Source organism: Pristis pectinata, chromosome 17 (genome assembly GCF_009764475.1).
Source record: "Pristis pectinata isolate sPriPec2 chromosome 17, sPriPec2.1.pri, whole genome shotgun sequence".
In the NCBI taxonomy this organism is placed as follows: Eukaryota; Metazoa; Chordata; class Chondrichthyes; order Rhinopristiformes; family Pristidae; genus Pristis; species Pristis pectinata.
The window spans coordinates 33,861,334-33,889,220 of record NC_067421.1 but is presented as its reverse complement, the minus strand read 5'-3'; the positions used below and the strand labels follow the sequence as shown (position 1 = coordinate 33,889,220).

Sequence of the window (27,887 nt, the reverse complement as noted above, 5' to 3'; positions counted from 1 at the left end):
GGCGTGAATGTTATGTTCTGCATAGAAAATATCTTGGAACAAGCTGAAGATCCTCCTGTTCACTGTTTCAATCCAATTCTCTTGTCATACCACGGTTAGAGCATATAACCCCACAATAAATCCCTTTCCTGCCCCTTGCAGCATCACAGGCATCACCTTTTTGTTTTATCATTGCTCCTCCTGTGAGTAGTAGGAATTAAATCCCATCCGGTGCACAAAAGGATTACAATAGGATTCAGAAATCAGAGCCTGACACAGTGAAACTCTCCTCTCTCATTGTATGTACAGCAAAATGTGAGGAGAGCAAGAAAGTACAAGAGCCAGTGAGCCCAGGAGTTAATGAGAGAGCAGAAGAAGAACTACTGCGCAGTAAAACTACTGGAAGCACAGGAGAGCGGGAAAGAAAAAGAGGGATCAGTAAGAAAGGAAGAAGATGTAAGTGAAAGCAATAATAAATGGGTGCACTAAGATCTCTTTACTAGTCACGTGTACATCGAAACACACAGTGAAATGCATCTTTTGTGTAGAGTGTTCTGGGGGCAGCCCGCAAGTGTCGCCACGCTTCCGGCACCGACGTAGCACGCCCGCAACTTCCTGACCCGTACGCCTTTGGAATATGGGAGGAAACCAGAGAACCCGGAGGAAACCCACGCAGACAGGGGGAGAACGTACAAACTCCTTAAAGTCAGTGGCCGGAATTGAATCCGGGTCGCTGGCACTGGTCTCTATTTCTCTGGAGGAGAAATAGAGAATGAAAAGGGAAGAGGCAGAGAGAAAAATATTACTGTCAATGTTTGGGAATGTAGAAATTAGAAAGGTTGAGATGGTGAAGATCCCTTGTGCCCTAAGCTCAAGAGAAAAGCATGACAATGACCAAAAATTTCAGTAAGGCTTGTTCTTTCCCACCACTGTAACATTGTCAGCATCACATCGGATATACAGCAAACTGCTGCCAGAGTGTCATATAGCTAACAGATACCCATGGCCATTCTTCATGTATAAGTTTGGATAGATAGTACCAGTACCTGATCCTATCACCCACAAATCCCCATGTAAAACTACAGTCATGCATCAAGCAGGATGGCAAGAGTCCTGCTGTGGTATTAAAATTTGGTGCAATCTTCCATGCACATCATATACCACATACCAAAGACAAAAAAAACAAATGCTTGTTAAAGGGTACAGCATCTGGAGCCTTGTGAGCATCACATCAGGTTTACAGCAAACTGCTGACAGAGTTCGCATTTTATTCATATGTCTCATATTTCCATACAATGAAGGAGGCTATTTGACCCATCAAGTTTATGCCGTGTGCATCCCCATCACCCTATTTATTTCCCTGCAAGCTCCTTCTTCCCCACATGCCCTTCAACTCCACCTGATTCTCTGCCATTCACCTTCATCAGAGGTATTTTACAGTAATTAGTTAGCCTAACAACCAGTACTTCTTTAGAAAGCTGGAAGAAAATGGAGCACTTGGGGGAAACACATGCAGTCATGGGTAGAATGTGCAACCTCTGCACAGATAACACTGGTGGTCAGGATCAAACCCAGCTTGCAGGAGCTATGAAGCAGCAGTACTATATACTATGCATTGTGTTGCCACTGCAGAGGGAGAAGTATCATTGGGATATGCAGCAATTGTTTTGTAACAATCGGGCTCCTCCATTGATTCAGCTCACCAGTGAGTGTTACAATGGTGTCATATGGCTAACAGATACCCATGGCCATTCTTCATGTATAAGTTTGGATAGACAGTACCAATACCTGATCCTATCACCCGCAGATCCCCATGTAAAACCACAGTCATGCATCAAGCAGGATGGCAAGAGTCCTGTTGTGGCATTAAAATTTGGTGCAATCTTCCATGCACAGCATATACCACATACCAAAGACAAAAAAAACAAATGCTTATTAAAGGGTACAGCATCTGGAGCCTATTTCAGGGGAGACATGTGATTCTGCAGGGAAGGGTGTGAGGTCAAGATGTTCCTTCGGCTGAAACCAGTGGTGCCAACACCCAGACAAGTAACTAAAGATTAGCTCAGATCTTTCAATTATAACATAACTAGAATATACAAATAACCACATCTTTGAAAACACTGGTAAACAAAATTATAAAGGGCATAGATAGGGTAGATAGTAAAAAACATTTTCCCACAGCAGGACGGCATAAAACCAGAGGGTGTAGGTTTAAGATAAAGGGGTAGGAGATCTAGAGGTAGTCTGAGGAAGATTTATTTCTACTTGGAGGTTGGTTAGAATCCAGACTGCGCTGTCTGAGGGGGTGGTGGGGGTAGAGACTCTCAAAACATTTGAAAAGTATCTAGATGAGCACTCGAATTGCCAGGGCACAGAAGGACCAAGTGTTAGAAAATAGCATTAGTATAGCTGGGTACTCAATGGTTGGCATGGACATGGTGGGCCAAAGGTCCTGTTTCTGTGCTGTGTAACTCCACGACTCAATGACTTTCCTACTTTGGACAAACAAAATCCCAAGATTTTTTAATGTTATTTCCCTCTTCCAAGTTCCCTCCAGTGTGTTCACCAGAGGATGCAGACTAATGACAGGGCATGGTTCTGTAATCAGAAATTCTTCTCTATAACCTTATACAAGAACTTTTTCTGCCATTCCATAACAACATACTGATCCTGTACCTTCACCACACCATCTCCATATCCTCCGATTCCCTTGATCTCTGCATCTAAACAGTTCCCTGAGTTATTCACACAGATGGCCATTCATTACATGTGGTCTGTTCCTTTAACACACTGGACATAGCCTACACATCCCTAACTCAATGAGCTACACACACAAAATGCTGGAGGGACTCAGCAGGTCAGGCAGCATCTATGGAGGGAAATGAACAGTTGACGTTTCAGGTTGAGACCCTTCATCAGGACTGGAGGAAAACTTCTTCAGGGTAGGCATACCTCAAAGAGAGTGGAGCAGCAAGGCATACCTCAAAGAGACCAGTCCTGATGAAGGGTCTCAACCCGAAACATTGATTGTTTCTTTCCATCCATAGATGCTGACCGACCTGCTGAGTTCCTCCAGCGTTTTGTGTGTGTTGCTCCAGATTCCAGCATCTGTACAATCTCTTGTGTCTCTGTTTGAGTCCTGATGAAGGGTCTCAACCTGAAATATCAACTGTTTATTTCCCTTCAAGATGCTGTCTGACCTGTTGAGTTCCTCCAGCATTTTATGTGTGTTGCTCCAGATTCCAGCATCTGCAGAATCTCTTGTGTCTCATAGAATGAACTACTATGTGCAATGGTTCTTCCTTCAATTAATGCCAGGGTTACAAGAGTCTTATAGGGTCACAGCGTCACTTAGCATAGAAACAGGCCCTTCGACCCATCATGTCTATAGCCTAAGTGCTGGTACATGGGATTAGTATGGATAGTTACCATGCCTTGGCGATTCAAGTGCTCATCCAGATACTTCTCACAATTGTTGGGAGACTCTGGCTCCACCACCTCTCAGGCAGCGTGTTCCAGATTCCAACCACACTCTGGGTGAAAGTATTTCTCTTTTAACCTTTAACTCTTCATATTAAATCTATGTCCTCTAGTCCTAGACACATTGCCATGGAGAAACATTTCTCACTACCTACCCTTTCTATGCCTCTCATAATTTTGTGTACCTCTATCTGGTTCCCCCCTCAGCCTCCTCTGTTCCAAACCCAACCTCTTTAGTTCTTCCTCATAAGTGAAATGTTCTATCACAGGCAACATCCTCTCCTCTGCACCCTCCCCAGTGCAGTCACATCCTTCCTATAGCGTGGCGACCAGTACTGCACACAATATTGTTATTGGAATAATATTGAACAATATTCCATGTTGTTCAACTGACTCCATCAGTCCTGTTTACCAACTCCACAACACCAACACCACAACTCCACCTCCCACAACAAGGGTTTGCGAGACCATCACATACACTGCGAAGTCACCAGATACTGTGTTTTTCTCTCTCCTTCATACTACCCATTTGTTTTACAAACAGAGTGATTCGAACTGCTGAGCATACCAACATTTGCACTTCCTCAGTTGCAGCCATGCCTGGGCTTGCGTAGGAAGCCACTAAGGACACAATATGGGAGAGAATTGCACCACAGATAATCTAAAACTAATATTGATGTTTGAAAATAAATTATGGTGATAAATAAAGAGTAACTAAAGGCTGTAATGTAATGGTGTTTCCATGGTAGGTATCACAAACGGGGATCAGAACTTCAGAAAACCCCATATTTCTGACCACGTAATCCTGATGCCAAGTTCTATTCTCTTAAATTTTGGATTTTCCACCCAGTAATTGTAGTATTTTTGACAAATTAGTTTTTTTAGTATTGGAGAAGATTCTGGACTGAAGAATGACTCAGAGTGGGGCCCGTGGGTTGAAGACGGGGTGCTGGCCCACAGAATGATATGGGGTGGCAGGGGAAAGAATGCAGAGCAACAGAGAATAGGAGCTACAGGGTGACGTAGTGGGTCCCACAAGATGAGGCTGTTAGAGCAGAGAGTGGTTACAGAATGTGAGTCGCAGACTGATGAGAGTAGAGTTGCTCACAAGATCTATTTCTGATGTTTCCCCATGATGCAGGAAGGTCAAAAGAAGCGCTCCTGAGGTGACTCTTCCAACTCATGGTAGTTGCTTGCAAAACAGCATTGAAAGGCATAGATATGGGTGCTGGGGCCTAATAGTATGGTCTCGATTCTAATTATCCCAATTATCAAACTTGTGGCTGATCAACTTCACACATCAACATCAACCTGGATTTATATAGCACTGTTAGAATAGTAAAACATCCTAAGGTGCTTCAAGCAATCTGCTGGAGGAACTCAGCGGGTCAAGTAGTGTCTGTGGGGGAAAAGGAATTGCTGACGGTTTGGATCCAGTCTTGACGCAGGGTTTCGACCTGAAATGTCAACAATTCATTTCCCCCCCACAGATGCTGCTCGACCTCCTGAGTTCCTCCACCTGATTGTTTGTTGCTCCAGATTGCAGCATCTTGTGTCTCCACCCCAAGGTGCTTCACAGAACTGTCATCAAAATTAATTTGACATCAAGACACGGAGGAAGTAATCCAGTCTGATCAATGGTACAGATTCAAGGTCAGATGCTTGTCCCAATATCAAGTATGACACCAAGATTGCAAACAGTTTGGCTCAACCTCTTTCAGTGGCCAAGTAGCAGAATTTCTGAATTTGTGGGGCAGAGGGGAAACCAAAGACAATGTCTCTTTCTTTCCCAATATTTAGTGAGAGGAAGTCTTTGTTCATTGGTAGTTGAACTGTTAGTGTGACAACATGCAAGGCAAATAAGCAAAGAACAGTTAATTGCAAAATGTATTCAGCACCTTCAATAGAGGAGAAGGAAGATGAGAGGACCTTGGATGTGTTCACAAGCACTTTAAGGTTTACTGTGTTATTAAGAAAAATACACAAGCACACTCTCAGAGGTACTCATTGGGATAAAAGTGTGAGTTTTCTTTGATAGTGACAGCACAGTGTGAGATTTATCATCCATACTCTATTCACTGTAGACCAATGCTCTAATGGGTACGTACAGCTGAAGCTACAGAGTCTCTCATGTTTCTCCACTGATCCTTTGATACACCCCTGTGCAAACAGAGCTAACTTTCCCCGTGAATCTCATCACCATGACCTTCTTAAAGAAGGGGCCTCTACAATTTGACTCCCATTTATTGAGAGAAAGCCAGTAATGGAACCATATTCTTGGTGTTCTGTCACACTCCCAGCCCGTTCACAACATTTATGCATCATAGAGTCATACAGCACGGAAACAGGCCCTTCAGCCCAACTCGTCCATGCTGACTGTGTTGCCTAGCACCTGCCCACGTTTAGCGCACAGCCCTCTAAACCTCTCCTATCCATGTACTAATCTAGATGGCTTTTAAATGTTGCTAATGTGCCCGCCTCAACCACTATTTCTGGCAGCTCATTCCAAATACGCACCACCCTTTGTGTGAAGAAGCTGCCTATGATGTCACTTTTAAATCTCTTGCCTCTGATCTGAAAACTACGCCCTCTTGTTTTTAGCACCGGTCCCTGGGAAAAAAAGACTACATGCTTTCACCCTGTCTATGACCTTAAACCTAGTGAGTATTGATATATCTTTCTGACTGGAGGTGTGTTCCACAGGAATCAGTGCTGGGACTTCTGTCATTTGTGTTAGTTATTTGTATTATATATTAATGAGTTGGATGAAAATGTAGGTAGTTTGATTCGTAAGTTTGTAGATGACATGAAAGTCAGTGGAGTTGTGCATAGCAGGAAGGTTGTCAAAGGATACAGTGTGACATAGATCAGCTGGAAATTTGGGCAGGGAAATGCCAGATGGAATTTAATCCGGACAAGTGTGAGGTGATCATTTTAGGAGGTCAAATGCAAGAGGCAAGTATACAGTGTATGGCAGGACCCTTAGGAGCATTGGTGAACGGAGGAATCTTGGGGTACAAGTCCATAGCTCTTTGAAAGTGGCAACACAAGTGGATAGGGTGATAAAGAAGGCACAAGTCCTGCTTGCCTTTATTGATCAAGGCATTGAGTATAAAAGGAGAGGTTGGACAAACTTGGATTGCTTTCACTAGTGTTGGAGTCTGAAGGGTGACCCGATAGAAGTATATAAAATGACGAGAGGCAAAGATAGGGGAGGTAGCCAGAGACCATCTCCCAGGGTGGAGATGTCAAATACTAGAACCATAGATTTAAGGTGAGAGGGGGGAAGGAAATTTGTCAGGCAAGTCTTTTACACAGTGTCACGTGCCTGGGAGGCGGTAGAAACAAATACCACAGCAATGTTTATGAGGCGTTTAGACAGACACATAAACAGGCAGGAATAGAGGGATATTGATCATATGCAGGCAGATGATATTAGTTTAGATTGGCATCATGGTTGAGGCAGACATGGTGGGCTGAGGGGCCTCTTCTGTGCTGTACTGTTCTATGTTCTGTGCTCTATTATTTAAAGTTGGGAATTAATAAAATTTAACACTCACACGAAACCCCTCATCAAATTTCACCATATAGGAATGGCATAATTCAAAATTCTTTCAAGGGAGTCAAAGCGTTCGGATCTCTCTTTAACGAGGTTCACAGGGAGCCAAACTGCTGACTGAAAACTAATTGCCCAACTTCTGAATTTGCAAGAAACCAACTGGTTAGGTATGTACCTCTCGTCACATTTCATCAGCTTCTACTGCAAGGAGAGCGAGAGAGAGAACCCAGGAGATCAATAAGGTGAGGAGTGAGGGGGGTGAAGTTTCTGCTGGTGAAACCGACCTGACAGCGCTGTAGATTCCGCCGTCTCCCAACAGCCGGCAGAGCAGAAGGGATTTGACTTCCCTCCCCCTCCCCCATTGAGAAACTGAAGTGTTCAATCCCTATTCCAGGAAGCCCTAGGGACCAGCACCCCAGATTTGGTTATTGAGTTGGTCTTCAAAGGGTGTGAATGACAGTTCCTACCACCCCACCCTAATAAGGGGAATGTGACACTCTTTAGCCATGGTTGCTTGGTCACCTGTCACTTTGAAGATAAATCCTTTGAGGAAGGAAATGGGAAATCATCTGTTCCTCAGTAAGTGGTTTAAGAACATAAGAGCAAAACGTAAGAACATGGAGAAGGCCAAATGCCCCTTTTGTACTGCTCCGCCATTCATCAAGATCAGGGCTGACCTTCTACCTTGGCACCATTTTCCAACACTATCACCATAACCCTTGATTCCCTTAAGACCCGCAAATCTATCAGTCTCCGCTTTGAGCGAACATAATGACTGAGCATCCACATCCCTCTAGGGTAGAGAATGGCAAACATTCATCAATCTCCAAGTGAAGAAGTTTCTCTTCATCTCAGTCCTTTAACAGCCTATCCCTTATTCTCAGATGGTGGCCCCTATTCCTGGAACCTTATACTTGAGACTTGCAGGACACGGTAACAACAGCAGGCAATTCAACCCCTCAAACCTGTTCTACAATGAGATCATACATCAGCTCCATTCACTTGCCTTGGTTCTCTCAGGACCTCCCTGAGGAGGATGCATTGGATGACCAGATGCTATAAATGGAGCAGTTTAAGAGATTTTTCAATAAATACTTGATAGCCTATACTTAAGATCAAGTTTTCTAACCAAATAGTTATTTCTCCCTACTTAGGGACAATTACTTGGGGCGTAGAGTCATGGAGTTTTACAGCATGGAAACAGGCCCTTCAGCAAACTCATCCATGCCAACTAAGGTTCCCATCCAAGCTAGTCCCATTTGCTTACATTTGACCCGTATCCCTCTAAACCTTTCCTATGCATGTAGCTGTCCAAACATTGTTTAAAAGTTGACATTGTATTTGCCTCAACCACTTTCTCTGACAGCTCGTTCCGGACACATACTACAGTGTGTGTGAAAAAGTTGCCCTTCAGGTTCCTATTAAATCTTTCCCCTCTCACCTTAAACCTACGCCTAGTTAGGGTAGATAGTAAAAAACATTTTCCCACAGCAGGACGGTATAAAACCAGAGGGTGTAGGTTTAAGGTAAAGGGGTAGGAGATCTAGAGATGGTCTGAGAAAGATTTATTTCTGCCTGGAGGGTGGTTAGAATCCAGACTGCACTGTCTGAGGGGGTGGTGGGGGCAGAGGCTCTCATAACATTTGAAAAGTATCTAGATGGGCACTCAGATTGCCAGGGCACAGAAGGACCAAGTGTTAGAAAATAGGATTAGTATAGCTGGATACTTAATGGTTGGCATGGATATGGTGGGCCAAAGGTCCTGTTTCTGTGCTGTGTAACTCCATGATTCAATGACTTCCCTACTTTAACAAACAAAATCCCAAGTTTTTTTTTATTTTGTTTTCCTCTTCCAAGTTCTCTCCAGTGTGCTCACCAGAAGATGCAGACTAATGGGGGAAAAACCGTGTGCATTCATTTTTATGCCCCTCATGATTTTATACACCTCTAAAAGATCATGCCTCAGTCTCCTATGCTCTAAGGAATTAAGTCCTAGCCTGTCCAAATTTTCCCTATAAACCCAGTCCCTCGAGTCCTGGCAACATTCTTGTAAATTTTTTCTGTACTCTTTCCAGCTTAACGGCATCTTTCCTATAGCAGGAGACCAAAACTGAACACAATATTCCAAATGCGACCTCACCAACATCTTGTACAGCTGCAACATAACATCCCAACTTCTATACTCAGTGCCCTGACTCATGAAGGCCAGTGTGCCAAAAGCCTTCTTCACCTCCCTGTCTACCTGTGACGCCACTTTCAGGGAACTATGTACTCGTACTCCTAAGTCTCTCTGTTCTACAACAGGACCCTACTGTTCACTGTGAAAGTCCTACCCTGGTTTGACTTCCCAAAATGCAACTCCTCACACTTATATGGTAGATAGTGAGAAATTTTTCCCCATAGATTTTTAAAACCAGAAGGCATAGAGTTACAGTAAAGGGTAAGAGGTTTAGACGGGATCTGAAAAAGAACTTTGTCAAGATGGAGGCAGATACTCTCAAAACATTTGGAAATATCTAGACTAGCACTTGAATCGCAAAGGTATGGAAGGCTGCAGGCCAAGTGCAGGTAAAATGATGAGAGCCATCGGTAGAGTAGGCAGAATCTTTTTCCCAGGGTGGAAATGTCAAATACTGGAGGACATGCATTTAAGGTGAGAGTTTAAAGGGGGTGTTTAGGTTTTTTACACAGAGAGTGGTGGGTGCCTGGAACGGGCTGCCAAGGGAGGTGGTGGAGGCAGATACATTAGGGGCGTTTAAGAAGCTGTTAGACACATGAATATGCGGAGGGATATGGATCATGTACAGGCAGAAGTGATTTAATTTGGCATCGTGTTTGGTGCAGACATTGTGGGCGGAAGGGCCTGTTCCTGTGCTGAACTGTTCTATGTTCTCAAATGGGATTAATATACACAGGTATTTGGTGGTCAGCAGCGACGTGGTGGACCCAAGTTTCAGTGGGGTACGACTCGGTGACTGTGCCTCATTAAAGGTCCTACACCAATGTTAAGTCGGTGCTTTCTCTACCAGTTCTTCCCTGGTCCTCAGAACTGCGGATGACAGGGTCACATCCGCCGGTTTCAGAGCCCACCTTGTGGCCAGAGACCTGGGTACATCCCCGGCTTGTGTAGGAGCACCCGCCCCAGAGAAAGTGAAAGTTGCCTTGACGACCAGAGCTACCGAAGGAAGCCCCAAGATAGACGTGGGCTGTGGGAGAAAGAGCTGGAATCCGAGAGAACAAGGGGAGGAGGGGGGGTGCGAACAGACTGTCTGGGAGCGTGGTGGAGACTGAAACTTCCACCACAAGTAGCACCGGGCCAGACACAGAGGAGGGATTGAACTCAGTCGCCCTTTATAGGAAAGCATCGATGTGATGGGCCGAATGGTTCTGACATATTCTATGAGGAAGGAAGAGAGATTGAAGAATGGGGGTGGGGGAAGGCAAAGGGGAGAGAAGGAGAGAGAGAGAGAACCCAGAAGAACAATAAGGTGAGGGGTGGGGGATGAAGTTTCTGCCGGTGAAACCGACCTGACAGCGCTGGAGATTCCGACGTCTCCCAACAGCCGGCGGAGCCGAAGGGGATTTGACTTCCAACTTTCTGGATTTGACTTCCAACTTTCTGGATTTGACTTCCAACTCTCTGGACTTGACTTCCAACTCTCTGGATTCCTTTCGCTTACGGCAGTTCCCGGCCAAAGGATCCACAAACTTCTGGACCCATCGGATTTTAATTCAAAACATCTCCGAGGATTTCCTTTGTGCTGCGGATTTCTGCAGGTTGTCTCTCGGGGCGCCGCTCCCTCCACAACTGCTTCCGACTCCCTTCTGCTCTTCCGCTGCCAGTTTGCGGCTCTGCTTTCCGATTCCACCTCCTGAAGCTGCAAAGCCCGATTTAACGCTCTCTGGACCCTAATTTGCCGAACGTCACGGAGTTCCGTGGCGTTGAATCGGGATCTTCGCAAAGTTCTTGCGTCTCCTTGGTCAGCTGACTGAGGGTAACGTGTACCCTCCCACACTCGGGTCCGTTTGTTCAGCGCGTTGACTTCAGTTCATTGAAAGTCCCAGACGCAAGAGGCGGCAGCTGCTGGGATCTGGAGCAACAAACAATCTGCTGGAGGAACTCAAAGGGTCGAGTAGCATCTGATCTGTGGGAGGCAGAGGGATAGTCGACGTTTCAGTCCAGACCCTGTATGAGTCCTAATTTTAAGAATTTAGCTCACCACGCCAAAGATCTAATTCAAACTGGGAGTAACCTGTGGTGTAAAATGTATATCACCTTGCAACGTGGACAGAATATGGACATCATATGTCACTCCAGGCTTGATATTACGCCGTTTTATTTTACATTAACGTTAAACTGTCAAGCAAGACCTCGTGAGATTCACTTAATTCAATTAGTGCGATGTATTTTAACAGTGACACAGAATGAAAAACACATATTCTCTCATGTTGTTGGATTATTTTATTTTATTTATTCAAGACGTCCTGCTTTGGGAAAAAAAGGTCAACGGATCAAGAACAAATTAAACAAGGATGATAGAGTCTTGGAAACAGGATCTTCCACCCACCTACAGTTTACAGTAATCCCATTTGATTCACTTCTCCCATTAACTCTCCCCAGATTCCACTACTCACCTACATACTGGGGGCAATTTACACTGGCCAATTAACCTACCGACCTGCATGTCATAGGAATGGGAGCACCTGGAGGAAACCACACGGTCAAAGGAAGAACATGCAAACTCCACACAGACAGAACAACAGGTCAGGGATGCTAGCGATGTGAAACAGCAAGTGATATTGTTGTGCCACTGTGCCAAATAAAGTAGATGCCAGAGGAAGTGGTTGAGGCAGGTACAATAACAACAGGTACACGGAGAACAAAGGTTTAGAGGGATTTGGGCCAAATACGGGCAAATGGGACAAGCTTAGATGGGCATCTTGGTCAGCATGGACTAATTGGGCTGAAGGGCCGTACTGTATTACTCTATGACCCTAGACAACAATCATTTCTGCTTCAACAAACAATCTGCTGGGGGAACTCAGCCGGTCAAACAGTATTTGAAGGGGGAAAGGAATTGTCATTGCAGGGTTTTGACCTGAAACATCAACAATTCCTTTCCCCCCCACAGATGCTGCTCGACCCGCTGAGTTCCCCCAGCATCTTGTGTGTTGCTCCAGATTCCAGCATCTGCAGTCTCTTGTGTCTCCAATCATTTCTAGTTATTTTCTGGGTGTGGGTAATGTTACAAAGCAGATATTGAGATGTGTTGAGATGCTGTAAGTAAGGAAGCTGGCGGACAACATTCGGAAGGATTCTAAGAGTTTTTTTAAATACATAAGGAATAAAAGAGAGACACGGGTTGACATAGGACCAATTGATAACGGTGCAGGAGGTATTATAATGGATGATAGTGAGATGGCAAGGGAATTGAATGAATATTTTGCATCGGTCTTCACCGTGGAGGACATAAGCAATGTGCCCATTAGTCAGGAGTCTCACGAATTGGAGCTGAGTTCAATTGAGATTAATAGGGAGAAGGTGCTTGGAAAACTAAAGGGGCTTAAGGCTGATAAGTCTCCCGGACCGGATGAGGTGCATCCCCGGGTTCTGAAGGAGGTGGCTGTGGAGATAGCGGAGGCGTTGGCGATTATTTTTCAGGAATCGATAGATTCTGGCATGGTTCCGGAGGACTGGAGGGTAGCGAATGTAGTTCCGTTATATAAGAAAGGTGGGAGGCAGCACAAAGGCAATTACAGACCTATTAGTCTGACGTCAGTGGTGGGAAAATTATTGGAGTCTATCCTCAAGGAGGAGGTTACCGAATACCTAGAGGCGCAAGGCAAGATAGGACCTAGTCAACATGGTTTTGTGAAGGGGAGGTCCTGTCTGACCAACCTATTGGAGTTTTTTGAAGAAATCACAGGTAGGGTGGATAAGGGAGAGGCGGTAGATGTTGTGTATTTAGACTTTCAAAAGGCCTTTGATAAGGTGCCTCACAAGAGACTGATTAATAAGATGAGAGGTCATGGAATTATGGGCAGGGTAGCAAAATGGGTGGAGAATTGGCTGGTTGGCAGGAAGCAAAGGGTGGAAATAAAAGGATCTCGTTCTGGTTGGTTACCGGTTACTAGTGGTGTGCCGCAAGGGTCGGTGTTGGGGCCTCTCCTTTTTACCTTGTACATCAATGATTTGGATGATGGAATAAATGGTTGTGTGGCTAAGTTTGCGGATGACACCAAGATAAGTGGAGGAGTAGGGAGCATAGAGGAAATAGAAAGAATGCAGAGGGACCTAGACAGTTTAGGAGAATGGGCAAGAAAATGGCAGATGAGATTCAATGTTGAGAAATGTGCAGTTGTACACTTTGGAAGTAGAAATAAGCGGGTAGATTATTATCTAGAAGGAGAGAAGATTGATAGTGCGGTAGTACAAAGGGACTTGGGGGTACTTATACAAGATACCTTAAAAGTTAACCACCAGGTTGGATCGGTGGTTAAGAAAGCGAATGCTATGTTGGCATTCATCTCGAGAGGTATAGTGTATAAAAGTAAGGAAGTGTTGATGAGGCTCTACGGGGCGCTAGTGAGGCCTCATTTGGAATACTGTGCGCAGTTTTGGGCCCCGCATCTTAGGAAGGATGTGCTGACGTTGGAGAGGGTTCAGAGGAGATTTACGAGAATGATTCCAGGAATGAAAGGGCTTAAGTACGATGAGCGTTTGTCGGCTCTTGGACTGTACTCGCTGGAGTACAGAAGGATGAGAGGGGACCTCGTAGCGACATTTAAAATGTTGACAGGTAAGGATAGAGTAGATGTGGCTAGGCTGTTTCCCTTGGTGGGCGTGTCCAGGACCAGAGGGCACAATCTTAGAATTAGAGGGTACAGTTTCAAGACAGAGATGAGGAGAAGTTTCTTTACCCAGAGGGTGGTGAAATTGTGGAACTCCTTGCCACGCACAGCAGTGGAGGCCAGATCAGTGGGGGTGTTCAAGGAGGAGATAGACAGATATCTAAATAGTCAGGGTATCAAGGGATATGGGGATAAGGCTGGCAAATGGGATTAGAATAGTTTTTTTTTTCTCTCTCTTTTTTTCCCACCCCATTTCTTTTTCCCTTTTCCTTGGAGCAGACTCGATGGGCCGAATGGCCTGCTTCTGCTCCCTTATCTTGTGATCTTGTGATCTTGTGATTTATTATTTCCCAGATTCATTAACTACTTCACTGGCTCAGGATTTTTTTCTTCATTTGTTCAGGAAATTAACCTGTGTCAGGTAAATGTAGAGATGCGGAAGGTCTTTTGAAGGCTCTTGTGATGTGCTAAAAATAAGCCTTATGATTGGAAACCACAAAGGATAAATTTTCTGCTGTGCTCTTTGGTTTAAAAGCTTTCATTAATCTGAGTTTGTAGATGTCTTAAATTACAGCCAAATCATTACCTTTCTACAATCTTTAATTTTCATACATAATAAATGGTCTAAGATTAATGATTTAAGTCAATGGTAATGATACAATAAAAGAAGGATGCAGCACAGAAGAAGCCCATTTGGCCCATAGTACATATGCTGGCTCTTTGTGCTGGTATCCAATTATTTCCAGTCTCATGCTCCTTGAGTGTGGAAAGCTGCAATGTTCCCAGATGGAAGATGTGGTGTTGTTCCTCAAGCTTATATTGTACCTCATTAACACAGTGCAGGAGGCCACAGAAAGGTAGATAAGAGAGGAAGTGGGCTGGAGAAGTAAAGTGACAGGCAACTAGAAGTTCAGGGTTGCCCCTGTGGACTGAACACAGGTGCTGAGCAAAGCAATAACCCAATCTGTGTTTGGGTTCTCCAGTGTAGAGAAGAACATATGCAATATGCTACTAAATTTCAACTATGGTTGTAATTAAAAGTTTGTAGGTCATAGCTGACCTCATGGCAGTAAGAGATTGTCACATGATCCAAAAAGAGGTTGTAAGTTCTATCCACACTTCTCACTGTCTCGGTAAAGCAGCCAACATAATCGTTTGGCTACATTGAACAGTCTCTGTTCCAAGCCTACTCTAGCCCCACTCCTCAACTCTTTCTCCACTATATCAACGACTGCACTGGTGCCACCTCTTGCACTCGTGTGGAGCTCGACAGTTTCATAAATTTCGCCACTAATTTTCACCCGGATCTCCAATTCACTTGGACTATCTCTGATGCTTCTCTCTCTTGATCTCTCCATCTCCATCTCCATCTCAGGAGATTCCTTATCCACCAACATCTTCTACAAACCCACTGACGCCCACAGCTACCTCGATTACAGCTCCCCCCACCCTGTCTCTTGCAAGGACACTATCCCTTTCTCTCAATTTCTCCCCCTCCACTGCATCTGCTCCCATGATGAGGCTTTCCACTCCAGGACATCCGAGATGTCCATTTTCTTTACTAACAGTGGCTTCCCCCCTACTGTGGTCGAGAGGGCTCACACCCACATCTCTGCCATTTCCCGCACCTGCTCTCACCCCCACCCTTCCCAGACCCAACAGGGATTGGGTCCCCCTTGTCCTCATGTTTCATCCCACCAGCCTACATAGCCAACACATCATCCTCTGGCACTTCCGTCATCTCCAACAGGACCCTGCCACCAAGCATATCTTCCCCTCACCACTCCTCTCAGCCTTTCGGAGGGACCTGTCTCTCCGCAACTCTCTAGTTCACTCCTCCCTCCCCACCCATCCCGCTCCCACCCCGGGGACTTTCCACTGCCCCCGCCATAGGTGTAACACCTGCCCCTACACCACCTCCATCACCTCCATCCAGGGACCCAAACAGTCCTTTCAGGTGAGACAGAGATTCACCTGCACCTCCCTTAATATCATCTACTGCATTCAGTGCTCCAAATGTGGCCTCCTCTATATTGGTGAGACCAAACGCAGACTAGGTGACCATTTCGTAGAACACCTGTGCTCTGTCCGTAACCGCGATCTGCATCTCCCCGTTGCCAGTCACTTCAACTCCCCCTCCAACTCCATCACTGATATGTCCATCGTCTACCTCCTCTACTGCCGGGAGAAATCGAAATGCAAACTGGAGGAACAACACCTCATTTTCCGTCATGGAACCTTACAGCCTAATGGGATGAACATCGGATTCTCCCACTAAGTAAACCAACCACCACCACACCCCCCCCCCCCCCCACCATGCCTCTCCTTTTCTTCCCTTTCCTAGCCTATCTCTATTTTTAATCCTCGCCATTTTTTTCTCTCCTCCCCACTCCCCATGGGGCACCTGCCTCCATACCTTTGACCCATCCCCCGATGGATCTGCTCTCAACTCCTCCCCCCCACCTGCCTATCACTATCTCTTACCTGCATCGACCTATCACCACCTTCTGCCCACCCCACCTCCCCTCTCTTGTCCACCTATCACTGCCCTGTTTTTCTGTCCTATATATTGGGCTTCCCCTTTTCCTATCTTCAGTCCTGAGGAAGGGTCCCGACCCGAAATGTTGACCACCTGCTTTTCTCCACGGATGCTGCCTGGCCTGCTGAGTTCCTCCAGCATCTTGTTGTTTTTTCATCTAGATTCGAGCATCTGCAGTCCTCTGTTTCTCTAATCAAAGACCTCACCCACCCCAGACATTCTCTCTTCTCCCTCCTCCCACTGGGCAGAAGATACAAAAGCCTGAAAGAACGTACCACCAGGCTCAAGGACAGCATCTATCCCACTCTTATAAGACTATTGAACGAACCTCTTGTATGATAAGATGGACTCTTGACCACACAATCTACCTCTTTATGGCCATGCACCTTATTATCTGCCTGCACTGCACTTTCTCTATAACTGGAACACTTTATTCTGCATTCTGTTATTGTTTTCCCATTTACTACTTCAATGTACTGATGTAATGATGGCATGCAAAATAAAGTTTTTCACTGTACCTTGGTACATGTGACAACAATAAACCAATTTACCAATTTATAACACAGAGGATATAAGGTAAGCAGAGCATACCACACTCTGGTACATACTCCGTTTAATGGAACACTGACAGGAGTTTATATCATTATCACAATTTGGATGGATTATTCAAACACAAGAAGGACTGCAGATGCTGGAAATCTGGAGCAACACAAAAAATGCTGGAGGAACTTAGCAGGTCAGGCCCCATCTAAGGAGGAAAATAGATTATTCCCTTTCTATGAATCCATTGATGTTTTTAATAGTACAACAATTAATACATGTGCATACATGTACTTGTGCATATGGCAGTAAACTCGACTTTTGACATTTGTCCTCAAATTTTGCAGCTACTCTTTAGTTTATTTCCCATTTTCTTCCCTCTTTTCCTGAAGCCACTGATTGCTACTGGAGAACAATTCCATAAGAGGCAGCCTTAAGTCAATCAAACGGGCATTCTTCATTGTTGTATCTGGTCAGTGTTAGTTAGTGCACTAAGTACTGCTCTCACTCAACTTTCACACATATTTTCTTATCATCATGCACTGGGCATTGGAACTGTCACCTGAAAATTAGTGAGGAATGAAAGGAAAGATTTACATAGAATTAGAAACAGACCATTTGGCTTCATCAGTTTATGGCAGGGTTTGCTGTGCGCATAAGAGCCCTTCATCTACCTCATCTCACTCAACCCATTATTTCCTTTCATTCCTTTCTACCTATCTTGCTTCCCCTCAATCATGTTGATAGAATTACCCTCAAGCAATTAATGTGGTAGGGAGTTCCATATTTTTTCTGTTGTCTTGATAAAGAAGAAACTTGCTGGACTTCTCATTTCAATACCCAGGGTATTCCAACGTGTATCACAACCACAAAAATATTTTTTAAACTAAAAAAAAGTATTGTAGGTGCTGGAAATCTGAAATAAAACAGAAAATGCTGGAAATATGCAGCAGGTCAGGCAGCATCTGTGCAGAGAAATAGTTAACATATAGGTTTAATGAGCTCTCATCAGAAGTGTTATCAAAGGATAACAAAATGTTATCAAAGGAAACTACTTTTTAAAAGTGCTTTAGTCGCTTTTGTGATGTAGAAACAATGCAGCCAACTTGCACACCATGTTTCTTTGAGGAAATGATATTGACCAGGACATTAGGGAGAACTCTTTTGCTCTTCTTCAAAGCAATGCCACAAGACCTTGTATGTTAATCTGAGATGGGATCTTGAATTAACATTTCAACCCAAAAGACACACCACAATGATGTAGCAATGATACTCCAGCATAGACTTTATCCTCTGATTCGTAGAATGGAAGTTCAACCTCTGACGCAGAAATGGGTGTGTTGTGATCCAATTATTAAGTATGTTAGTTAGGCCACAAGCATTGAATTCAGAATGGGCTGGACTCTGGCTTCAGGATCAGAATAGGAATCAGAATCAGATTTATTATCACTGATTTAAGTGACATGAAATTTGTTGCTTTGTGGCAGCAGTACAGTGCAAAGACATAAAATTACTATAAATTACAAAAATAAATAAATAGTGCCAAAAGAAGGAATAACGAGGTAGTGTTCATGGACCATTCAGAAACCATTCACCACAATCCTGTCAACAAATCATAACTCTATATGTAAAGTGCCAGCAAGCTGTATGACAAAAGTAAACTTTGATAAATATTTGACAGATTTCTCTCCATTAAGCATTAAAATTGCTTTTAAAATAACTTTCTCTATACAATGGAGACACAAGGGACTGCAGATGCTGGAATCCAGGTGAAAAAACAAACTGCTGGTGGAACTCAAGGGGTCAGGCAGCATCTGTGGAGAGAAATGGACAGTCAGCGTTTGGGGTCGAGACTCTTCATCTGGATTGAAAGATAGAGGGGAGATAGAGAGTAGGAAGGGGGGGGTTGGGGGGAAGGGGTGGAGCAAGAGCTGGCAAGCAATAGGTGCATCCAGCTGAGGAGGGACCTCAGTCTGAATGAAGGGTCTCAACCCAAAATATCGACTGTCCATTCCCCCCCCTCACAGATGCTGCCTGACCCATTGAGTTCCTCCAGCAGTTTATTTTTCTTTATCTGTACACTGACTGAAAGAAGATGAAAGTGCAAAGATCCATTGGTCTAACTGTAACCTCTGTTATTGACAACTTTTTTTGGAGAGACTGACATCCCCAAGTCAGGTTTGAGAACGTGCTGCATCATTTGAGACTCGGTCCTTCAGATTTGTTACTGAACTGTAGGCCAATTTTCCTGGGGTGGAAGGAGAAGATTGCTAATTCATTGACTCAATCACTCCTCCACAGCCCAAAAGAACAACTGGCCTGAGTAATTAGCTTTGAAGAGTTGAACTTTTATCTTTACAGAGAACATGTGTAAACACTGAAATGTTTAAACTTTCAAGCTTCTAAAAGTTATATCATTGCTCTGTAATCCAAGATCGAAATACACAACCTTCCCTCCAATTGAGTTTGACGTAACATCAAATATCTGATTCAAAGTAATTTTGCTTGCAATGTCTTTTGAAAATATACTTAGGATATGCAAGGACAAATCTGTGATTTATCCAGAATCTGTAACTCCAGATGACTCATCCACAATCTGAAACTCTAGATCTAAAAGAGCAAAGCAGAGTTATCTGCTATCAATGATCCTATTTGATGTCTTCATCAATGATGTGTTGGATAGTTCCACAAGGATAACCCAGGGTTGCAGACAGTATTGTGGGATTGTTGATGAGTTGTTGGCAATATGGTCAGGTTCATCTGTATCCTACTCAATTGAACCAATGGAATTTGAGGGTTGCCTCCAAATTTAGTTAAACTTTTGATAGCTTATGAGGACAGCATTTATTGGAAGGGCCTTATGGAAGTAAACTTTAGACGATAAAATGACTTTCAGCACCATCCTGAGAAGGGCTGAAAATTTCAGATTGCTCAAAGTTCACATTTCGCACTGTCCTAAACACCCACCATCTTGCGTTGATGAGCGACACTGGCTCCCAGTTACACAGTGGCTCAGTTTTATAATTCACACCCTTATTTAGCAAATCCTCTTGCCCCTTCCTACCTCTCCTCCAGCCAAATAACTGACATCTCTGCCCTTCTCTTAAATATTTGTAAATTTACTTGCTCCACCAATGGTGGCTGTGCCTTCACCTGTCAAGACTCCATCCTCTGGAATTTCCTCCATACACCTCTCTCTTCCTCTTTTCATCTTAAGAACTAGGTTTTTCGTCTTCTGATTAACATCTTCTGTGGTTTAATGTCAGTCTTTTGTTCTAAAATAGTTCTGTGAAGAGCTTTGGGATGTCATATGAATGGATAGTTGTTTTAATATGAAAAACAGAACTGTTTGCAGTATTCCAACTTAGTTTCTCTGTTTTTTTTCTACGTCTAGAAATAGAACAGCACAGAAGTGCAGCTAATAGAGCCACTTTTTTTATATAAACGTTTATTCACTAAAAGCACTACAAAAAGGACAACCAGTGTCAATACACTACATCTAACACAGAAAAGAAACTAAGCAACGACATAACTACAGTAGATAATGCAAACTAATACTAACGAAACACACACGCAACACTACACCCGCTAACGCAACACTTCAAACAAGAATCGCGTTCGTACCGTCCACGACACACGCAATTACCTGAGGGCCCCACCGAGAGCAGAACCCGACCAGGGTGCCCGTGGAGACCGCGTGCTCCCTCTCCAAAGACACCCACGCGTGCACATAAGCACAGAAGACGGGCAGGCAGGCCAACCGGCCGGAACTCTCGGCCGCCCGTCGCCGCATCCCATGGATGGCCAGCTTGTCCAGGCGCAGCTGAAGACCCACCAGGAGATCCTCAGCGCGCCCCGCCCCGCACCAGGTGACCGTAAACCAACAGCGTTGGGCTGAAGTGCAGCCAGAACTTAAGCAGCAGCCCCCTCAGATACGCAAAGAGGGGCTGCAACCTCTCGCACTTCACGTACACGTGGTACACCGTCTCCTCCCGGCCGCAGAAGTGACAGGTGGCCAGGGTGTCGGTGAACCGGCTGAGGAAACGGTTGCACGGCACCGCCCGGTGCGACACCCTCCACTCCAGGTCCCCGATGTACAGCAGGAGGACTCCCGCGTAGAGAGACCTCCACCAGGGACCGCTAATAGAGCCATTGCCTCACAGTGACCTCTGGTGCTATCTGTGTGGAGTTTGCACATTCTCCCTGTGACTATGTCAGTTTCCCCAGGATGTTTCTGTTTCCTCTCTCGTCCCATAATTGGTAGATTAACTGGCCACTGTAAATTACCCCAGGGTAGTTAATGAGAATATGGGGAGAATAAAAAAATAAAGGAATGAACTAATGAGGCCAATTCTTCTGTCCATTTGTAAATAATATTTAAGTAAGTTTCAACTTGAATCCATTTAAGCTCAAATTATCTTTTCCGTTTGCTTTAAAATTTACAAACCTCCATATGTTTATATACAATGGAATAGGAGAAGGAAAATGCAGTGGAACAAGATTATGAGATAATTTTGGATTTTTTCTTCAGTCTCCTTGTCCTCCCGTATTGGCAGTCTTGCTAGGTAATCCATACATCTGGTACCCATCGGTACCCTGCCCAGGTAGTTATTTTTGCTGTCTGAGCTTTTACAATAAAAGGTGCACCCAATCTGTGACTGCCTACAGTCTACTAAATACACTCTTGCTCACATCATTTTATCTTTATTTGGAGCTTTGCCACCCAACTACTTTATGGAACAGTCAGCCCATAAACATCATTGAAACAGATAGTTTCAGGAATTTTTGGAAAATAGACACCCCATTCAAGTTATTTGAATGACTGAATACAATAGAGTAGAGGCAATCTCCTGGACTTAGCCAGTATTACAGATGGATGACCCGAGGCAGAACTGGGTGGTTCTGATACAAACAGAGTGAGTTACCTGAAGCGTTTAAATTCAATATTGAGTCCATAAGGTTGCAATGCTCTCAGATGGAAGATATGATGCTGTTCCTCAAACTTACAATGGGTCTTGTTTCCACAGCGCAGAAAGCCAAGCAAATAGGTCAGAGTTGGAGAAGGATGAAAAATTGAGGCGATAGGCAATAGGAAGCTCAGGGTCAGCCCTGCAGCCCGGAACACACATATTCCACAGAGTCTGGACGTGGGTTCTCCAAACCAGAGGACACCACATTCTGAAGGCTGAACATAGTACACCAGGCTGGGAGTACAAGTGGATCACAGATTCTCCTGGAATGATTATTCAAGTGTGAGAACCTTTAGCCAGCAGCTTTATAGTCATAGAGAGATGTTTGCACCTTTTTTTCTCCCTGCTTTTGATTCTTTCCAGGTCTCCTAATTGTGCAAAGCTGTACTCCGAATCTCCGAGAGGAAATGGCAAAATTTTATGTCTATGCGTATGGAACAGGAGTTTGAATTTAGCAACACAGTTGTAGCTTCTTTATTCTTCCTAGCAAACTGCAGTGGCTCACAATTACATTGGAGCTCATTCACCATTCTGCAGAGTTTATTATTAATTCAGCCTGTCTTGACTAACTTCACCAGTCAGTGTCAATTGGTTATTTTACAAGGTTGAACGTGGCAGAAATAAACCAGGTAAATTAATCTGTAATCCAGCTCCTATTCATCCCTGGAGTTAGTAGGATCTTGTTTATAGTGCACACAGAAGTTCACCATCAGTTAATAACAATTCAGCAAAGAAGTTCACCAATGGTGACTGGTTCTAAAGGCACGTGGAGTAATATATTGTCCACTTGTATTCCCCTCTGCACACTTGGTTCTACTGAGGACAAAAGAACTGAACATGCTGATAAAACAACTACTGATGGCCAATTCCTTTACCCACTTTAATACTTGCAGTCAAATATCTCCAACGATAATGATGTCCAAATTGGTACAAAAACTAGTAGAGCTGCTTCCTCACAGCTCCAGTGACCCAGGTCGATCATGACCTCAGTGGTGTCTGTGTAGTTTGTACATTCGCCTGTAACCATGTGTATTTCCTCCAGGGGCTCCGGTTTCCTCTCACATCCTAAAGACGTACAGGTCGGTAGATTAATTGGCCACTGTAAATTGCTTTTAGTGCAAGGGCAAGTAGTTGAATTTGGTGAAAGCTGATGGGAACATGGAGAGAATAGATAGAAAATTGAATTAGTACAAATGAGTGTCGGATGGTCGATTCGGACTTGGTGGGCATTCCTCAGCCCAATTTTTAGAATCCACATCAATTCCAAATGGAGTCAAGTGTTTCATAAAAAGAATGAGCACCCTATTTAAGTATGAGAACAGTGAATCTGATTCACAACCAGTATCATGGTACTTTGTGATCCAAAATGGAATTGAAAATAAACAAACAATGATGTGTGGCAGCGGTTTGACTTCTGCAACACAACTCCATCTCCAGCATGTGTCTTGAACATTAGTGCCAAACTGAAATACCCCAGATATTGGAAATATGAAAACAAAACAGGAAGTGCTGGAAATACTCAGGTCAGGGTTAACAGCACCTCTGCCTCTCTTCCTCCTTTAAGATAACGGTTAAGGCCTTTCTCTATCTGCCCCAATATCACTGCACAGCTGAATGTCAAGTTTTATTTGTTAATGTTCCATCTTGACTAAATCCGCCAGTAGGTATCAATTGGCTGAATTACAAACTTGAGTGTGACTGAAATAAACCAAAAGAACTTGCATTAGTCTGTACTTATTTGATGTTTTCAAAGGAGGGGTTGCAGAAAAAAAATGCTGTTTAGCAGAGAGGATTAGTAGAGGTACTGAAGACAGGAAATTAAATGAGCTGTGAGTGAGAAATTCCACATGCCAATCCTGTTCCTGCCAATTAACTGGCTGAAATGCAGAGTTCAAATATTTACTCAATAAATGAACACTGAGGCTGGATGAAATTGTAAGTGACTGATACAGTTGATCCATTATGGTGCACATTGACCTGCTTTGCTCAGTCTTTAGACCAAGAGCGTGCATTGCAGTTTAAAATGGAGGTCTTACAGAATGACAGATGTACTTTTTGGAACTCTAGTTTTGTCAGACTTGAGCAGGGGCTAGGACAACCAGCACACTTACCCTTTAACCTCAGCAAACTGACCACAAAACAAATACTGTGTAGAGTGTTGCTGGACCATGATGTCAAATGGGTGCAGGTAGATATTGTGGTGAATACCCCTGGTGTGCTTAAAATCTCCCCACAGGACATAGAGCCTGTGTATTAGAGTAACTGAAAATAAAATAAAACAAAACTGCAGATGCCAGAAGTTTCCCCTCACACCGCTGCTACCTCATCCGCTGAGTGTTTGCAGCATTTTTATTCCTATATATTACAGATCATGCATGCTACTCAAGATGTAAGTGTTGATGGCCCCAATTAACTTCATGAATGACAATGACATCAAATCATAAAAGTGTGAAGGAAACAGGTCTCAATCTAGAATAGGTTTTGCATTCACAGTTAAAGATGGCAAACACTGCCTTATTGCAAAGCATCACTCACTGCCTTTTCTCTACCCAAGAGGGCTGTGGAAGCTAGGTCATTGGAGATACTTAGAAGAGGTAGGTACATTCTTAAATCGAGGACTATGGGGAACTGGCACAGATGAGTTCAAGTCTGGGGCAGGTCAGAATGATCACATTGAAAGATGGGGCAGACTTGAAGAGCCAGGTGGTCTACTCCTGCTCATTTTCTTGCGCTCTTGGAGCAAAATCCTTCTCCCACACACTGGCAGTATGATAGTTATGTTTCCATTCCTTGAATAGGAGGGATTAGGGTTTGGTGCTTATGTTGGGAATTTTACTGTATTTAATTGGTTATAAAGTTTGGGCATTTAGTTAATGAATTTAGAGTCAAAAGCTTGACTGCAGAGGTTCTCAAATGAAACTGTTGAGAATGGAACTTCTGTACTTTCCCCTCACATCTCTACCTCATCCAGCTATCAAGTATAGCATGGATGCAGAGAGTAATATTGAGCTTCTCCTCTAATGCACTTTGTATCTGACCAATATCCTCTATGCCCAATGTAGCATTTTCATTCAGCATACCAAACTGAAATTTTCAAAAACTTTGGATTTAAAAGTGTACCGTGTAAAGCTAAAACACCTGAAAATCTCAAATTTGAGACTGTTCAGTAACTAAAACCAATACACTTGACTGTGGTATCTGGTGCCCTCTGCTGTCCAAATATGGCCAGAAAACATGCACCCATTAATGAACAACTACAGTATTTTAATCCCTTTCCACCATCTGTTTGATTGGTCTGGATCTCATTTTTAAAATTATTTTGCATTTAATCTTAATTTGCTGGTGTAAAGTATGAATTTTTCCTAGAAAAGACTAGTACTTGGTGGATAAGGTAACTTCTGAGTTCAATAACATGTCCTCGTATACCTTGGTTTTAAATCAGGGATAAACCTTCTGGCTTGTTGGAATCAGACCTAGCATGTAGGAAGATGGTTGTGGTGGTTGGAGGTCAATCATCTCCGCCATAGGATATCACTACAGGAGTTCTGCTGGGTAACATCCTGGCCCAACTATCTTCAGGTCAGAAGTAGAGATGTTCACACAAATGTTCATCAAGCATCATTTAGATAATGAAGCAATCAACATCCAAATACAGTAAAACCTGGACAATGGCAAGTAACATTCATGCCAAATGAGTGCCAGGCAATGACAGTACCCACAAGAGAAAAATCCATCATTGCCTGATATTCATGGCATTACCATCACCAAATCCCCCACTATCAATATCCTGGGGATTACCATTGACCAGAAACTGAACCGGACTAACCAGCTACACAATGTAGCTAGTGATCATACAGCATCTAAGCAGGGAAATGGGGCCAACTTAGATGGGAATCTTGGTCAACATGGATCAGTTGGGCCAAAGGTCCTGTTTCCATGTTGTACAACTACCACTGATCAAATTTGAGGAAATTAACTTAAGTGTGATTGCCTCTTGGTACCCAACATCCAGGTAACATTCCCTTCCCTGGTGGAACAATATCAGAAGCTTGGGTTCCAGCAAAATCAATCCTGAGCTGAAGTTCCTTGTGCAGGAAACACTTTCTTCAGATAGAATCACTGAAGCATACTGGGCTCCAACAGTTTCCACATGTTGCAACTTTAACAGGTGGTACCTCTGTTCTATTTAACAATTAGACAAATTAATTAGCTGTAGCTTTAAAACATCGCACCTTAACTACACTCTCTAGCTAGCTATTAGCTGGATAGGTAATAGTTACTTGACAACTTTGGTCTGCACCCCATTGTGGACATTTTGTTCATTGCCAGCTTGTCTTCTCACTTTTCCAGTTCTACTGAAAGTCCTCCATCTGAAACAGTGACTGCTCCACCCCATCAATGCTGCTCAGCCTGCTGAATGCCCTTAGTTTTTATCTGTACCCAAAAGCACAATCCTGAACAAAAACCATGATCAAATACCTTAGGGAAAAAAATAGTTCATGCACAATAGGGGCAGAATAAATACATAAGGTGTTTAATAGCTGTAAGTGGGAATGGATAAATATTTGGAACTTTACTATCACAAGTCTGTTGCAGTTGGGGCACCTCACATTGCAGAAACCCTTCTGTATGGTGTAGGTCCTTAATCCAGTAAGATTAAGGACATGTTCAATTTTCAGGATTAGGAAATATAGAAACTAAATATGTAGCACTAAGAATTCATACCCTGCATTAGCTATGGGTCAGACTTGAAAGGCAGACTAGCTCTTATTAGGGACATCTCCAAAAAGATGGAATGTTTTGAACATTTGAATCAATGTACAGTCACCATTAGTTTATTGTAGGTTGCAAGATCTTTCAGTTACTCCAAATACTCTTGTTTAAAAACTAAATCTTGCTGGTCCTCTTTCCAACTTTCACTTGCAATATGAATTGCAGCACTATTATCCTGCCAGTGATTTATTAACTGAGCATAGACAAAAGGCAATAGCTTACTATCACACCAGTGAACATTGGTACTATTAGAACCATTGGGATGCCACACATCCTGCCTGAGATAGTGTTGGATTTGACTGTTTCAAGTAGTTTTTTTAAAAAAATGTATATAGTGTTTAATACACCTCAAGTGGCTGCACAAGGAATAGCCATTTCCTAGCTTATTGGTTCATCTGTCAGGTGAATATGCATTTTCTCATTGGTTGGCTTTTGCCACAGGTATCTAATAGACTTCCTGATTGGACTATTGTTAACTAAGGAGTACCTCTTATCTCAGGTATAAAAGGTGTCAATTTTTGTTAATCACTCTTGCCTTTGTGTCTTGCTCCATCTCCCTCTTGCTCACTCTCCCCCAGCCCTAGCTCATTTTTAGTTTCTTGTGTCTCTGCTCATCTAGTAGTAAAGCCAGTGCCATGTGCTCTGTAACTGTTTCTTTGTTTTAAACTTCTCCAATAAAACTTTGTGAAGCACCAAGTTGTTTTCAACTCATTCTTAGACTCCTGAAAGAACCTATGGATTTGAAAATAACCAGATCCAACACTACCACAGCTCAATTAGTAACATTCTCACACAAATCAGGAGACTAGGGATTCAAATTCTTCAGAAATGGAGCAAAAATACTGTATTAACAAACAAGGAAGACAAAGCAAACTCCATTCCAATATCCAGGGTCAGATGCCATAGCAAGAGGAAGTTTGTGTCCTGGTAAAGTGGACAATGTTTGATTAGCTTCCTTACCTACTGAAAAAAGGAATTTGACAATTTTTTTATTATTCTACAAATCAAGGGTGGCAGAGAGAAAAGACAAAAATGTGAAAAAGGAGATAGAAGCACTTTGTGCAAGTTTTTCTATTATTCCCATACCTCACTGTACTTGCACACATGACAAACTCATCTTGACTTTTGGAGGGAGTCCTATATACTGTTAGACATTATAAAGCACCCAAATCATGACACATTACACAATGTT

General features: G+C 43.5%; 1 protein-coding gene across 1 annotated transcript in view; it reads right to left on the bottom strand.

The window, feature by feature from the left end:
• The window catches only part of trpv4 (transient receptor potential cation channel, subfamily V, member 4), a 70,521-nt gene extending 59,657 nt beyond the window's left edge, over positions 1 to 10,864 (bottom strand). The window contains exon 1 of the mRNA XM_052031806.1: positions 10,550 to 10,864. The gene's annotated coding sequence lies outside the window, so the exon portion shown is untranslated. The remainder of the gene's footprint in view (positions 1 to 10,549) is intronic.
• Between the last annotated feature and the right edge of the window lie 17,023 nt (positions 10,865 to 27,887).